This window comes from Triticum dicoccoides, chromosome 6A (assembly GCF_002162155.2).
Source record: "Triticum dicoccoides isolate Atlit2015 ecotype Zavitan chromosome 6A, WEW_v2.0, whole genome shotgun sequence".
Taxonomy (NCBI): domain Eukaryota; kingdom Viridiplantae; phylum Streptophyta; class Magnoliopsida; order Poales; family Poaceae; genus Triticum; species Triticum dicoccoides.
This window is the reverse complement of record NC_041390.1, coordinates 486,965,703-486,983,312: the sequence shown is the minus strand read 5'-3', so window position 1 is coordinate 486,983,312 and position 17,610 is coordinate 486,965,703.

The window sequence follows — 17,610 nt, the reverse complement described above, 5'->3', positions numbered from 1 at the left end:
GAAAGGTTCAAGGAATTTCAGAGTGAGGTTGAGAATCAATGTGACAGGAAAATCAAGTTCCTGCGATCAGATCGTGGAGGAGAATACTTGAGTCACGAATTTGGCACACACTTAAGAAAATGTGGAATAGTTTCACAACTCACGCCGCCTTGAACACCTCAGCATAATGGTGTGTCCGAACGTCGTAATCGCACTCTATTAGATATGGTGCGTCTATGATGTCTCTTACCGATTTACCGCTATCTTTTTGGGGCTATGCTTTAGAGACTGCCGCATTCACTTTAAATAGGGCTCCGTCAAAATCCGTTGAGACGACTCCGTATGAGTTATGGTTTGGGAAGAAACCTAAGCTGTCGTTTCTAAAAGTTTGGGGATGCGATGCTTATGTCAAGAAACTTCAACCTAAAAAGCTCGAACCCAAGTCGGAAAAATGCGTCTTCATAGGATACCCTAAAGAAACTATTGGGTATACCTTCTACCTCAGATCCGAAGGCAAGATCTTTGTTTCCAAGAATGGATCCTTTCTAGAGAAGGAGTTTCTCTCGAAAGAAGTAAGTGGGAGGAAAGTAGAACTTGATGAAGTATTATCTCTTGAACCGGAAAATGGCGCAACTCAAGAAAATGTTCCTGAGGTGCCTGCACCGACTAGAGAGGAAGTTAATGATGATGATCATGAAACTTTAGATCAAGTTGCTACTGAACTTCGTAGGTCCACAAGGACATGTTCCGCACCAGAGTGGTACGGCAACCCTGTCTTGGAAATCATGTTGTTAGAAAACGGTGAACCTTCGAACTATGAAGAAGCGATGGCGGGCCCGGATTCCGACAAATGGCTGGAAGCCATGAAATCCGAGATAGGATCCATGTATGAAAACGAAGTATGGACTTTGACTGACTTGCCCGTTGAGCGGCGAGCCATAGAAAATAAATGGATCTTTAAGAAGAAGACAGACGCGGATGGTAATGTGACCATCTATAAAGCTCGGCTTGTCGCTAAGGGTTATCGACAAGTTCAAGGGGTTGACTGCGATGAGACTTTCTCACCGGTAACGAAGCTGAAGTCCGTCCGAATCATGTTAGAAATTGCCGCATTATATGATTATGAGATATGGCAAATGGACGTCAAAACGGCATTCCTTAATGGTTTCCTTAAGGAAGAATTGTATGTGATGCAGCCGGAAGGTTTTGTCGATCCTAAGAATGCTGACAAGGTGTGCAAGCTCCAATGCTCGATTTATGGGCTGGTGCAAGCATCTCGGAGTTGGAACATTCACTTTGATGAGATGATCAAAGCGTTTGGGTTTATGCAGACTTATGGAGAAGCCTGCGTTTACAAGAAAGTGAGTGGGAGCTCTGTAGCATTTCTCATATTATATGTAGATGACATACTTTTGATGGGAAATGATATAGAGCTTTTGGACAACATTAAGGCCTACTTGAATAAGAGTTTTTCAATGAAGGACCTTGGAGAAGCTGCTTATATATTAGGCATCAAGATCTATAGAGATAGATCAAGACGCCTCATAGGTCTTTCACAAAGCACATACCTTGATAAGATATTGAAGAAGTTCAATATGGATCAGTCTAAGAAGGGGTTCTTGCCTGTGTTGCAAGGTGTGAAATTGAGCTCAGCTCAATGTCCGACCACGGCGGAAGATATAGAAGAGATGAGTGTCATCCCCTATGCCTCAGCCATAGGTTCTATTATGTATGCCATGCTGTGTACCAGACCTGATGTAAACCTTGCCGTAAGTTTGGTAGGTAGGTACCAAAGTAATCCCGGCAAGGAACACTGGAGAGCGGTCAAGAATATCCTGAAGTACCTAAAAAGGACTAAGGAAATGTTTCTCGTTTATGGAGGTGACGAAGAGCTTGTCGTAAAGGGTTACGTCGATGCTAGCTTCGACACAGATCTGGATGACTCTAAGTCACAAACCGGATACGTGTATATTTTGAATGGTGGGGCAGTAAGCTGGTGTAGTTGCAAGCAGAGCGTCGTGGCGGGATCTACATGTGAAGCGGAGTACATGGCAGCCTTGGAGGCAGCGCATGAAGCAATTTGGGTGAAGGAGTTCATCACCGACCTAGGAGTCATACCCAATGCGTTGGGGCCGATCAAACTCTTCTGTGACAACACTGGAGCTATTGCACTTGCCAAGGAGCCCAGGTCTCACAAGAAGACAAGGCACATCAAGCGTCGCTTCAAATCCATTCGTGAAAATGTTCAAGATGGAGACATAGATATTTGTAAAGTACATATGGACCTGAATGTAGCAGTCCGTTGACTAAACCTCTCCCTAGAGCAAAACATGATCAACACCAGAATTCCATGGGTGTTCGATTCATCACAATGTAACTAGATTATTGACTCTAGTGCAAGTGGGCGACTATTGGAAATATGCCCTAGAGGCAATAATAAAAGGATTATTATTATATTTCCTTGTTCATGATAATTGTCTTTTATTCATGCTATAATTGTGTTATCCGGAAATCGTAATACATGTGTGAATACATAGACACCAACATGTCCCTAGTAAGCCTCTAGTTGACTAGCTCGTTGATCAACAGATAGTCATGGTTTCCTGACTATGGACATTGGATGTCACTGATAACGAGATCACATCATTAGGAGAATGATGTGATGGACAAGACCCAATCCTAAACATAGCACAAGATCGTATAGTTCGTTTGCTAGAGTTTTTCCAATGTCAAGTATCTTTTCCTTAGACCATGAGATCGTGTAACTCCCGGATACCGTAGGAGTGCTTTGGGTGTACTAAACGTCACAATGTAACTGGGTGACTATAAAGGTATACTACGGGTATCTCCGAAAGTGTCTGTTGGGTTGACACGGATCAAGACTGGGATTTGTCACTCCGTATGACGGAGAGGTATCTCTGGGCCCACTCGGTAATGCATCATCACAATGAGCTCAAAGTGACCAAGTGTCTGGTCACGGGATCATGCATTACGGTACGAGTAAAGTGACTTGCCGGTAACGAGATTGAACGAGGTATTGGGATACCGACGATCGAATCTTGGGCAAGTAACATACCGATTGACAAAGTGAATTGTATACGGGGTTGCTTGAATCCTCGACATCGTGGTTCATCCGATGAGATCATCGAGGAGCATGTGGGAGCCAACATGGGTATCCAGATCCCGCTATTGGTTATTGACCGAAGAGCCATCTCGGTCATGTCTACATGTCTCCCGAACCTGTAGGGTCTACACACTTAAGGTTCGGTGACGCTAGGGTTGTAGAGATATAATATGCAGTAACCCGAAAGTTGTTCGGAGTCCCGGATGAGATCCTGGACGTCACGAGGAGTTCCGGAATGGTCCGGAGGTGAAGAATTATATATAGGAAGTGCAGTTTCGGCCATCGGGATAGTTTCGGGGGTCACCGGTATTGTACCGAGACCACCGAAAGGGTCCCGGGGGTCCACCGAGTGGGGCCACCCATCCCGGAGGGCCCCATGGGCCAAAGTGGGGAGGGGAACCAGCCCATAGTGGGCTGGTGCGCCCCCCTTGGCCCACCCCATGCGCCTAGGGTTGGGAACCCTAGGGTGGGGGGGGGCCCACCTGGCTTGGGGGGCACTCCACCCCTTGGCCGCCGCCCCCCCTAGGAGATCCCATGTCCTAGGGCCGGCGCCCCCCTAGGGGAGCCTATATAAAGGGGGGAGGGAGGGGCAGCCGCACCCTTTACTCTTGGCGCCTCCCTCTCCCCTGCTACACCTCTCCCTCTCGTAGTAGAACGGCGAAGCCTTGCTGCGGTGACCCCTGCATCCACCACCACGCCGTCGTGCTGCTGGATCTTCATCATCCTCTCCTCCCCCCCTTGCTGGATCAAGAAGGAGGAGACGTCACGCTGACCGTACGTGTGTTGAACACGGAGGTGCCGTCCGTTCGACGCTAGGATCTCCGATGATTTGGATCACGTCGAGTACGACTTCCTCATCCCCGTTCTTTGAATGCTTCCGCGCGTGATCTACAAAGGTATGTAGATGCAATCCGATCACTCGTTGCTAGATGAACTCATAGATGGATCTTGGTGAAACCGTAGGAAATTTTTTGTTTTCTGCAACGTTCCCCAACAAAGTTAGTCCATCAACTCCAACGGCATCACTGAGTATAGATCCACGACCTAAAAACTCCTTAATCGTCGTCTGAAAAGTCTGCAACATTAACGTTGCAGCCCGAAACGGGTCAACACATGGAATATGCTGGCAAAGTAACACATAGAGAGTAATGGAATGAAACAGCTATACTATATGCATATTTGGCTGGTGGAAAGCTTTATGGTTACAGTTTTGCGTAAAGCCAAATTTTCCCTACTACAAAGGAATAAATTTTATTTAACTATCATGGTAGTTGCTAAACATTGAGAATGGTTGATAGCATTCTCAATCCCAATTAAGCATCATCATTAAACAAAACCCAACAAAATTAATTTTTAGAGTAACATGTTGAGATTCACATGATAATCCAAGTACTAGATACTCAAGCTGTCCATAATCGGGGACACGGCTAATCATGATTAGTTTATACACTCTGCAGAGGTTTGCACACTTTTCCCCACAAGACTCGGTCGCCTCCGTTTGGTTTCTCGCACTACATGGTGTTTGAGAAGACGGATGACCGAGACATAGTCTTTCAGAAGCGCTAGCACCTTACGATGGATAGACCGTTACACCTACTTTCCCCTACATCTGCTAGTCTACCCTGTAAGAGTTCGCACGACTTAATCAACTATGCTAGAGCCCATAATAGCTTGTGGCTGCACACAGAAGTTTCTAGTATGAAAAATCTCATGATCCCTTTGGGCCTGGGTGGCGGTCCATAAAGAAAAAAAACAGGCAATCCTGGAATACCCAGGTACCTCAATCCACCCAGATGTGTATTTAAGTTGCCACCTTAGATAAACCCTTAATTAACAAACTCACATCTGTCATGGATATCACTCACCCAATCCACGTCTACTAGCATAGCATAGCAATAGTAAGCAAACGTAGAAGTAACTCCCAAAGGTTTGAAAATATACAGGTAATAGGTACTACCTCAACTACTTCCCATCCCACAATTTACTTAGATCCTAATCATGCAATGTTTGAGGATTGATCTAATGCAATAAAACTGGGTAGTAGGAGGTATGATCAAAGTGTTACTTACTTGCTAATGATTCCCGAAACCTAGAGATTCGAAGTAACAGGCGGCGCACTCCGGGTATTCTATCGCAGACAAACAAACAAGCATACAATAAGTATTCATCTAATGCACGGGTAAAACTCAAATAAGAGATCTAACCAGAAGGTTCAACTTAAGAACTCCGGTTTGCAAAAAGAATCAAATCAAACGAAGCAACGAAAGTCAAACGGCAAAAGAAACAAGATTTGTTTACTATTCTGGATCTAGGGCAATTTTTACAGTGGCAAAAACTTTTTTAAGTTGGTTAAACGGATAGAGGGTTTCGAGACGAAACTCCAGGCGTTCGAATCGCCTGATTCCGATAAACGAGCGAGAAGTTATACTAAAACGAAAATCGGATCAGGAATCGCGATCAGAAAAATCGCGGATTTAATCCGAGAAAAAGGAAAACGACGAACGTTCGCTAGAATGAATGAACGGACGAACGCTCGCTAAATAAATAAATCAGAAAAACCGATCTATTTAAAAAAATGGAACTAAAAAAAATAAAACCGCGACTCCCTTTTTTTACCTCGGGAGGCGGGTCGGCGGCGGCTCCGGCGGCGGCGGCGGGCGCGCGGACTGACGCACGGCTAGGGTTAGGGTTGGTGGCGGCTCTGGTGGGCTGGGGCGGCTCGGGCGGCGGCTATTTAAAGGCTGCCCCCGGGCGGAGTCCCGCTCGGGTACGGCCCAAAGTCGGTTCGTGTTTTTTTAATTATTCCGCGCAGAAAAACAAATAAAAGAAATACTAAACAGACTCCAAAAATCCCGAAATAAATTTTCCCGGGCTTCTAAAATCAAGCCGCACAAGGTGAACATTTATTTGGGGACAAAATGCAATTTTGAAAAACGCACATTTTCCTAAATTCAAATAAAATACCGAAAAACTCCGAAATAAAATCTTATTTGATTTTATTATTAAATCCTCAATATTTCTTTATTTTGGGAAAGTCATTTTATTCCCTCTCTCATATTTTTGTAATAGAAATAATTGATGATAAAATAATTAAAATCAAATGATCCTATTCGCAAAATTTGAGAAAACTCAAATATGAAAATAACGAAATCCCCAACTCTTTCCGTGGGTCCTTGAGTTGCGTGGAATTTCTAGGATCAAAACCAAATGCAAATAAAATATGATATGCATTGATGATCTAATGTATAACATTCCAAATTGAAAATTTGGGATGTTACAAACCTACCCCCCCTTAAGATGAATCTCGCCCTCGAGATTCGGGTTGGCTAGAAAATAGGTGAGGGTGGTCCTTGAGCAAGTCTTCCTCTCGCTCCCAGGTGGCTTCATCCTCCGTGTGGTGGCTCCACTGAACCTTGCAAAACTTGATAACCTTGCTACGGGTGACTCGACTGGCATACTCTAGAATCCTAACTGGTTTCTCCTCATAGGTCAAATCGTTATCCAACTGAATTGCTTCCAATGGCACGGTGTCTCTCAAAGGTATGTCAGCCATCTCCGCGTGGCACTTTTTCAACTGAGAAACGTGGAACACATCATGAACTCCTGACAATCCTTCAGGAAATTCCAACTTGTAGGCCACTTCTCCCATACGTTCCAATACTCGGTATGGTCCTACAAATCATGGCGCTAACTTTCCTTTAACACCAACGTGCTTTGTTCCCCGAAGTGGGGATACTCGAAGATAAGCTCTATCTCCAACTTCGTAAACTGTCTCCTTGCGTTTAGAATCTGCATAACTCTTCTGTCTAGACTGGGCTATCTTGAGCCTATCGCGAATCAATTTCACCTTCTGTTCAGACTCCTTAATCAAGTCAGGTCCAAACAACTGGCGGTCTCCAACTTCATCCCACGACAAGGGTGTCCTGCACCTCCTTCCGTACAAGGCTTTGAAAGGGGCCATCTTTAAACTGGATTGATATCTATTGTTGTAAGAGAACTCTGCATACGGCAAATTCTCGTCCCAACTAGATCCATAATCCAGCGCACAAGCTCTCAGCATGTCCTCCAAAATCTGACTGACTCTCTCGGTTTGTCCATCTGTCTGTGGATGAAAAGCTGTGCTGAACTCTAGCCTGGTACCCAAAGTTTCGTGCAAATGATCCAGAACTTTGAGGTAAACTGGGTTCCTCTATCTGATACTATACTCCTAGGAACTCCATGTAAGCATACAATCCTGGTCATGTATATCTTTGCCAACTTAGCACTGTTGTAAGTGGTCTTTACCGGGATGAAATGAGCTACTTTCATCAACCAATCAACTACAACCCAAATCGAGTCATAGCCTGAACGAGTCCTGGGTAATCCCGTGATAAAATCCATGCCTAACTTATCCCACTTCCATTCGGGTATCGACAATGGCTGTAGCAATCCTGCTGGCTTCTGATGCTCTGCCTTTACTCTTTGACATACATCACAAACTGCTACATACTCCGCAATATCTTTCTTCATTCCTGTCCACCAGAAAATATCCTTCAAATCCAAATACATCTTGGTATTTCCTAGGTGAATCGAATATGGTGAATCGTGTGCCTCTTGCAGAATCAACTTCCTGATCTCCGGGTCATTGGGCACATAAACACGGTCTTCAAACCATAGGGTGTCGTGCTCATCCTCACGAAATCCTTTAGCCTTTCCTTCGCTAATTTTCTCCTGTATAGAGGCAATCTCCTTGTCAGTCTTTTGAGCTCCTCTGATTCTATCCATCAAAGTTGACTCAATCTCCAATGCTGCTACATAGCCTCTCAGAACTATTTCCAAACATAGTTCACGAAGATTTTCGGCTAACTCTCTTGGTATTTCTCCCGTCATTAATGTATTGACATGGCTCTTACGGCTTAATGCGTCGGCTACTACATTAGCCTTTCCGGGGTGGTAATGCAATCTCATATCATAATCCTTGATGAGCTCCAACCATCTCCTTTGTCTGAGGTTCAACTCCTTCTGCGTGAAAATATACTTCAAACTCTTGTGATCCATGTACACCTCACAATAATTTCCAATGAGGAAATGTCTCCATATCTTCAGTGCATGCACTACGGCTGCTAACTCCAAATCATGCATAGCATAATTCAACTCATGAGGTTTCAGTTGTCTCGAGGCATATGAAACAACTCTCCCTTCCTGCATAAGCACTGCTCCAAGTCCTCGACGTGAAGCGTCGCAATACACCTCATAATCCTTGGTCTGGTCTGGCAAAATCAACACTGGTGAAGTAACCAAGCGTTTCTTCAACTCCTGGAAACTAGCCTCACATTCCTCAGTCCATATGAACTTGGTATCCTTCTTTAATAACTCCATCATAGGTTTGGCAATCTTGGAGAAATTCTCAATAAATCTCCGGTAGTACCCCGCGAGTCCAAGGAAACTCCAGATCTCTCCAACTGTTGTTGGCGCTTCCCAATTTGTTAGAGTGTCAACGTTAGTGGGATCTACTGTTATACCTTCTCCGGATATAACTTGTCCGAGGAATCCTACTTCCTTCAACCAAAACTCACATTTGCTGAACTTGGCATACAACTGATGTTCTTTGAGCTTCTCAAGTACCAATCGCAAATGTTCCTTATGCTCCTCTTCACTTTTTGAGTAAACCAGAATATCATCAATGAACACTATGACGAACTTATCCAAGAACTCCATAAACACTTTGTTCATCATGTTCATAAAATAGGCAGGTGCATTAGTCAGACCAAATGACATAACAGTATACTCGTACAGCCCATACTTGGTGGTAAAAGCTGTCTTAGGTATATCCTGTTCTCGAATCTTTAATTGGTGGTATCCTGATCGCAGATCGATCTTGGAAAATACCTTAGCTCCTTGCAATCGATCAAACAGATCATTGATCATTGGTATTGGGTACTTGTTCTTGATGGTTACTTCATTCAATCCTCGATAATCAACAACCATCCTTAATGATCCATCCTTCTTCTCCACTATAAGTACTAGCGATCCCCAAGGCGACGAACCTGGGCGAATGTAACCTATATCCAATAACTCCTTAATTTGCTTCTTAATCTCCACCAAATCCTTTGCAGGCATCCTGTATGGTCTCTTCGATATTGGCCCTGTGCCTGGCAATAGCTCAATCAAAAACTCAATATCTCTATCCGGTGGCATGCATGGCAACTCTTCTGGAAATACTTCAGGGAAATCCCTTACCACTGGTACCTCCTCCTGCACAACTCCTGTTAAACAATTTACTTGAGTCCCTTTTGGCACATGTCGGGATACATACTTGATCCTTCTCCCTTCTGCGGTGGTAAGCAAAATTGTCTTACTGACGCAATCGATGTTTCCTCCGTACATCGACAGCCAATCCATACCCAGAATTACATCCAATCCTTGTGATTCCAAAATGATTAAATCCGAGGGAAACACATGCCTACCTATACTCAATGGCACTTGAAAACATCCTTGACTGGCCATATACTCTGCTCCTGGCGAGCTTACTAGCATAGGTGTTCTAAGAACCTTAGTGGGCAAGTTATACTTATCCATAAATCCCCTTGATATGTATGAATGCGATGCACCAGTATCAAAAAGAACGAGTGCAGTAATTGACTTAACCAAAAACTTACCGATTACGGCATTCGGTTGCTCTTCAACCTCCTCCACATTAACGTGGTTCACCTGTCCCCTGTTGAAAGGGTTCGGCTTCTTCCTAGAGCTTCCATTGCTATTCTGGCCTTCAGGACATTCATTGGCATAATGTCCGGTCTTCTGGCACTTAAAGCAAGTGACTTGGCTCAAGTCTTCCTTGGCTGGGGTTGATGGGTTGGTGGGATTCTGGCCGTTGCTTTCTCCATTCCCATTACCATTCTTGGTGCCATTGTGATTGTATGTGCTACCTCCTCCATGGGTATGCTGAAAATGTCCTCCTGATCTAGGGGTAAAACGTGGCTTATGCTGGGCTCCAGAATTGTACTTCCCTTGTCCATACTTCCTCTTGCGGTTCTCAATTTGCTGCTGCTTGCCTTCAATCATAAGAGCACGGTCTACCAACTCTTGGTAGTTGTTGAAGGTTTGTACCATCAACTGCATGCTCAATTCGTCATTCGGTCCTTCCAGAAACTTCTCCTACTTAGCTGCATCCGTAGCAACGTCATCTGGGGCATAACATGCTAATTTACTAAATTTCTCCACATACTGGACAACTGTCCATCCTCCTTGGTGCAAGTTGCGAAACTCACGCTTCTTCATGGCCATAGCTCCTGCTGAAACATGGGCAGTTCGAAAAGCCTGCTGAAACTGGTCCCAAGTGACAGTGTCGACAGGGAAAGTGGCTGTGAAATTCTCCCACCATGATGCTGCGGGTCCTTTAAGCTGATGCGCGGCAAACTTCACCTTCTCCGCATCTGTGCATCCTGCTATGGTCAACTCTCTAGCTGTCTTGTGGAGCCAATCATCTGCTACTATCGGCTTGGTGCTACTGGAAAACACCGTCGGATTCAGCCTAAGCAAACGGGCTAAGTGATCAATAGGCGGTGGTGGTGGTGGGTTGTTGTTGTTGTTCCCCTGATTCTGATTCTGAACTAGCAACTGCATCAGTGTGTTCTGCTGCTGGATCAACTGGGTGAGCTCCGGTGGAAAGGTAAATCCGGGGTCACGTCTCGGAGGCATCTAAGGGTTTAGAAAAGATGAGATTTAAGAATAGAGGGGGTCTAAAGAGAAAACACTACCCATATGCTCATGAGGCAAAAGCAAACAATTCATTTCATTCAATCAAACAAGGGCATACAATCGATCTAACTATCGCAAAAGTGCTCGGACTACTGTATTTACATGGTGGACTACTACTACTGATGAGGTGGTTGCAGACTCCATGATATCTGCTCCGGCTTCATCAACATAGTCATCATCGCTATCATCTGGGTCCGAGTCGGTGTCGTCGATGATGATGTAGTCTTCCAGGCGAATCTCTTTGGGTTCTTCGTCTTCTTCTACTGGTGTAGGGCCTCCCATAAATATCCCGATCTTCATTGTTAGGTCGGCATTCTTATCCACTAATACTTCAATTTCTTCTTCATAATCTTCACGTGTAGCCTTAAGTTCTTCCTCCAGTTCCTTGATTCTTGTCTTAGCCTTCTTCAGGTCTATCATGTCGGCGCACATCTGGTTCTCCTGTCGTCGAATGTGCTGGTTTAATTCCTGGATAAAAGCTGCAATTGATCTATCCTTTCTGGTGCTGATCATCTCCCAGTGTTCATCTCGGCGCCCACAAATCTGGTAGATAGTATCCTTGAGATCATTGCGGTAGACTTCTCCAATGCGTCCCATGGCGATGTGAGCTGCCATGCTCTTTCCTAGACTCCAAGTTGGTGCATCAAAAGAAAACTCTATGGGCTCAGTGACTGGCATGAACGTCCTTCCTGGAAATTGAACTTGAATCATCCAGCGCTCTTCTTTAGGTAAAGTGGCGTTGTAGGTTCCGGTGAAGCTTGGTACTCCTATGTTCAGGTATCTAGTGACTTCCTTCAAGTGACGTCCAAAAGGTGTGTCGTCATCCAGTTGCGTGAACTTCTTCCTTGCATCCGCCATCCTAAAGAGTAGAAAAGATGAGAGGTCAGAAGAGAAGAGAGTGAATAGTGATCTAGGTCTTTAGCTTAGTGGTCGTGTCCTACAGTCAGCGTGTGCTCTGATACCATCTCTGTAGCGACCAGACCTCAAACAGTCTGATCTCCGTGCTCAGGTGTCATCCCTGGATCAGTAATGGTGACACCACACAGTACTCGGAGGATTTATAACAGAGTAGCAATCACACACTTATTACATCGAGTGTCTCCATAGAGAACTTATTACAATAAATATGGCTTAAGGCCATCTAATAACTATAACAGCGGAAGGCTTGGAAGATAAGTGAGTCTATCAACTCCAACGGCATCACTGAGTATAGAACCACGACCTAAAAACTCCTTAATCGTCGTCTGAAAAGTCTGCAACATTAATGTTGCAGCCCGAAACGGGTCAGCACATGGAATATGCTGGCAAAGTAACACATAGAGAGTAATGGAATGAAACAGCTATACTATATGCATATTTGGCTGGTGGAAAGTTCTATGGTTACAGTGTTGCGTAAAGCCAATTTTTCCCTACTACAGAGGAATAAATTTTATTTAACTATCATGGTAGTTGTTAAACATTGAGAATGGTTGACAGCATTCTCAATCCCAATTAAGCATCATCATTAAACAAAACCCAACAAAATTAATTTTTAGAGTATCATGTTGAGATTCACATGTTAATCCAAGTACTAGATACTCAAGCTGTCCATAACCGGGGACACGGCTAATCATGATTAGTTTATACACTCTGCAGAGATTTGCGCACTTTTCCCCACAAGACTCGATCGCCTCCATTTGGTTTCTCGCACTACATGGTGTTTGAGAAGACGGATGACCGAGACATAGTCTTTCAGAAGCGCTAGCACCTTACGATGGATAGACCGTTACACCTACTTTCCCCTACATCTGCTAGTCTACCCTGTAAGAGTTCGCATGACTTAATCAACTATGCTAGAGCCATAATAGCTTGTGGCTGCACACGGAAGTTTCTAGTATGAAAAATCTCATGATCCCTTTGGTCCTGGGTGGCAGTCCATAAAGAAAAAAAATAGGCAATCCTGGAATACCCAGGTACCTCAATCCACCCAGATGTGTATTTAAGTTGCCACCTTAGATAAACCCTTAATTAACAAACTCACATCTGTCATGGATATCATTCACCCAATCCACGTCTACTAGCATAGCATAGCAATAGTAAGCAAACGTAGAAGTAACTCCCAAAGGTTTGAAAATAAACAGGTAATAGGTACTACCTCAACTACTTCCCATCCCACAATTTAATTAGATCCTAATCATGCAATGTTTGAGGATTGATCTAATGCAATAAAACTGGGTAGTAGGAGGTATGATCAAAGTGTTACTTGCCTTGCTGATGATCCCCAAAACCTAGAGATTCGAAGTAACAGGCGGCGCACTCCAGGTATTCTATCACAGACAAACAAACAAGTATACAATAAGTATTCATCTAATGCACGGTAAAACTCAAATAAGAGATCTAACTAGAAGGTTCAACTTAAGAACTCCGGTTTGCAAAAAGAATCAAATCAAACGAAGTAACGAAAGTCAAACGGCAAAAGAAACAAGCTTCGTTTACTATTCTGGATCTAGGGCAATTTTTACAGTGGCAAAAACTTTTTTAAGTTGGTTAAACGGATAGAGGGTTTCGAGACGACTCCAGGTGCTTGAATCGCCTGATTCCCATAAACGAGCGAAAAGTTATACTAAAATGAAAATCGGATCAGGAATCGCGATCAGAAAAATCGCGGATTTAATCCGAGAAAAAGAAAAACGACGAACGTTCACTAGAACGAACGAACGGACGAACGGTCGCTAAATAAATAAATCAGAAAAACCGATCTATTTAAAAAAACTGAAACTAAAAAAAACCGCGACTCCCTTTTTTTACCTCGGGAGGCGGGTCGGCGGCGGCTCCGGCGGCAGCGGCGGGCGCGCGGATCGAGGCACGACTAGGGTTGGGGTTGGCGGCGGCTCTGGTGGGCTGGGGCGGCTCGGGCGGCGGCTACTTAAAGGCTGCCCCCGGGCGGAGTCCCGCTCGGGTACGGCCCAAAGTCGGTTCGCGTTTTTTAATTATTTCCGCAGAAAAATAAATAAATAAAAATACTAAACGGACTCCAAAAATCTCGAAATAAATTTTCCCGGGCTTCTAAAATCAAGCCACACAAGGTGAACATTTATTTTGGGGCCTAAATGCAATTTTGAAAAACGCCCATTTTTCCTAAATTCAAATAAAATACCGAAAACTCCGAAATAAAATCTTATTTGATTTTATTATTAAATCCTCAATATTTCTTTATTTTGGAAAGTGATTTTATTCCCTCTCTCATATTTTTGTAATAGAAATAATTGATGATAAAACAATTAAAATCAAATGATCCTATTCGCACAATTTGAGAAAACTCAAATATGAAAATAACGAAATCCCCAACTCTCTCCGTGGGTCCTTGAGTTGCGTTGAATTTCTAGGATCAAAACCAAAAGCAAATCAAATATGATATTCATTGATGATCTAATGTATAACATTCCAAATTGAAAATTTGGGATGTTACACCAAGCTTGTGGGAGACTCTCTTCTTCAATTTGCACAAAATTATATTTTCCCTTAAGGCAGCTTGTTTCTTATGAGCTGGGAAATATTTAGCAGAGAAGTAATAAATCATATCCTGGGGACTACACACACAACCAAGATCAAGAGAATTAAACCATATTTTAGCATCACCCTTTAATGAGAACGGAAACAACTTAAGGATAAAGTAATAGCGAGTTTTCTCATCATTAGTGAACATGGTGGCTATATCATTTAATTTAGTAAGATGTGCCACAACAGTTTTAGACTCATAGCCATAAAAAGGATCAGATTCAACCAAAGTGATTAACTCAAGATCGACAGAGAAATCATAATCCTTATCGTAAATACAGATAGGTGAAGTAGCAAAATCAGGGTCATATTTCATTCTACCATTCAAAGACTTTTCTTTCAGCTTAGCTAATAGTTTCTTAAGATCATATCTATCATTGCAAGCTAAAAAGTCTCTAACAGTTTCTTCATCCATAACATAACCCTCAGGCACAACATGCAATTCATATCTAGGGGGAGAATCTTCATCATCACTTTCATCAAAATTATCAGTTTCAATAATTTCATTCTCTCTAACCCTAGCAAGTTGTTCAACAAGAAATTCACCTAATGGCACAGTATTATCAAGCATAGAAGTAGTTTCATCATAAGCATCATGCATAGCAGAAGTGGCATCATCAATAACATGCGACATATCAGAATGAATAGCAGGAGTAGGTGTCGCAAGTTTACTCATAACAAAAGGTGAATCAAGTGCTGAGCTAGATGGCAGTTCCTTACCTCCCCTCGTAGTTGAGGGATAAATCTTGGTTATTTTATCTTTCAAGTTCTTCATAGTTATCAATAGATATAAATCCCAAGAGACTCAAAGAATAGAGCTATGCTCCCCGGCAACGGCGCCAGAAAATAGTCTTGATAACCCACAAGTATAGGGGATCGCAACAGTTTTCAAGGGTAGAGCATTCAACCCAAATTTATTGATTCGACACAAGGGGAGCCAAAGAATATTCTCAAGTATTAAAGTTGAGTTGTCAATTCAAACGCACCGGAAAGACTTAATATCTACATTAAAGTATTTAGTAGCAAAGTAACATGGAAGTAACGGTAGCAGTGGCAAAAGTAATAGTATTGGTTTTGTAGTGATTGTAACAGTGGCAATGGTAAAGTAACTAAGCAAAGATCAATATGTGAAAAGCACGTAGGCATTGGATCAGTGATGGATAATTATGTCGGATGCCATTCCTCATGCAACAGTTATAACATAGGGTGGCACAGAACTAGCTCTAGTTCATCAATGTAATGTAGGCATGTATTCCGAATATAGTCATACGTGCTTATGGAAAAGAACTTGCATGACATCTTTTGTCCTACCCTCCCGTGGCAGCGGGGTCCTATTGGAAACTAAGGGATATTAAGGCCTCCTTTTAATAGAGTACCAAAACAAAGCATTAACACTTAGTGAATACATAACTCCTCAAACTACGGTCATCACCGGTAAGTATCCCGATTATTGTCACTTCGGGGTTAACGGATCATAACACTTAATAGGTGACTATTGACTTGCAAGATATAGGATGAAGAACTCACATATATTCATGGAAACATCATAGGTTCAGATCTGAAATCATGGCACTCGGGCCCTAGTGAGAAGCATTAAGCATAGCAAAGTCATAACAACATCAATCTCAGAACTTAATGGATACTAGGGATCAAACCATAACAAAACTAACTCGATTACATGATAAATCTCATCCAACCCATCACCGTCCAGCAATCCTACGATGGAATTACTCATGCACGATAGTGAGCATCATGAAATTGGTGATGGAGGAAGGTTGGTGAAGACGATGGCGATGGATTCCCCTCTCCGGAGCCCCGAACGGACTCTAGATCAGCCCTCCCGAGAGAGATTAGGGCTTGGCGGCGGCTCCGTATCGTAAAACGCGATGAATCCTTCTCTCTGATTTTTTCCTCCCCGAACATGAATATATAGAGTTGGAGTTGAGGTCGGTGGAGCCTCAGGGGGCCCACGAGGCAGGGGCGTGCCTCCCACCCTCGTGGACAGGGCGTGGGCCCCATGACGTTGATTCTTTCGCCAGTATTTTTTATATATTCCAAAAATATTCTCCGTGAAGTTTTAGGTGATTCTGAGAAATTTTATTTCTGCACAAAAATAACACTATGGCAATTCTGCTGAAAACAGCGTCAGTCCGGGTTAGTTCCATTCAAATCTTGCAAGTTAGAGTCCAAAACAAGGTCAAAAGTGTTTAGAAAAGTAGATATGATGGAGACGTATCACATAACAACATACGTTGTTCCCTTTGTCATCGGTATGTTACTTGCCCGAGATTCGATCGTCGGTATGTCGATACCTAGTTTAATTTTGTTACCGACAAGTCTCTTTACTCATTCCGTAAAGCATCATCCCATAACTAACTCATTAGTCACATTGCTTGCAAGGCTTATAGTGATGTGCATTACCGAGTGGGCCCAGAGATACCTCACCGACACTCGGAGTGAAAAATCCTAATCTTGATCTATGCCAACTCAACAAACACCATCAGAGATACCTGTAGAGCATCTTTATAGTCACCCAGTTATGTTGTGACATTTGATAGCACACTAAGTGTTCCACCGGTATTCGGGAGTTTCATGATCTCATAGTCATAGGAACATGTATAAGTTATGGAGAAAGCAATAGCAACAAACTAAACGATCATCGTGCTAAGCTAACGGATGGGTCAAGTCAATCACATCATTCTCTAATGATGTGATCTCGTTAATCAAATGACAACTCATGTCTATGGTCGGGAAACATAACCATCATTGATTCAACGAGCTAGTTAAGTAGAGGCATACTAGTGACACTCTGTTTGTCTATGTATTCACACATGTACTAAGTTTCCGGTTAATACAATTCTAGCATGAATAATAAACATTTATCATGATATAAGGAAATATAAATAACAACTTTATTATTGCCTCTAGGGCATATTTCCTTCAGTTTCCCACTTGCACTAGAGTCAATAATCTAGATTACATTGTAATGATTCTAACACCCATGGAGTCTTGGTGCTGATCATGTTTTGCTCGTGAGAGAGGCTTAGTCAACGGGTCTGCAACATTCAGATCCGTATGTATCTTGCAAATCCCTATGTCTCCCTCCTTGACTTGATCGCAGATGGAATTGAAGTGTCTCTTGATGTGCTTGGTTCTTTTGTGAAATCTGGATTCCTTTGCCAAGGCAATTGTACCAGTATTGTCACAAAAGATTTTCATTGGACCTGATG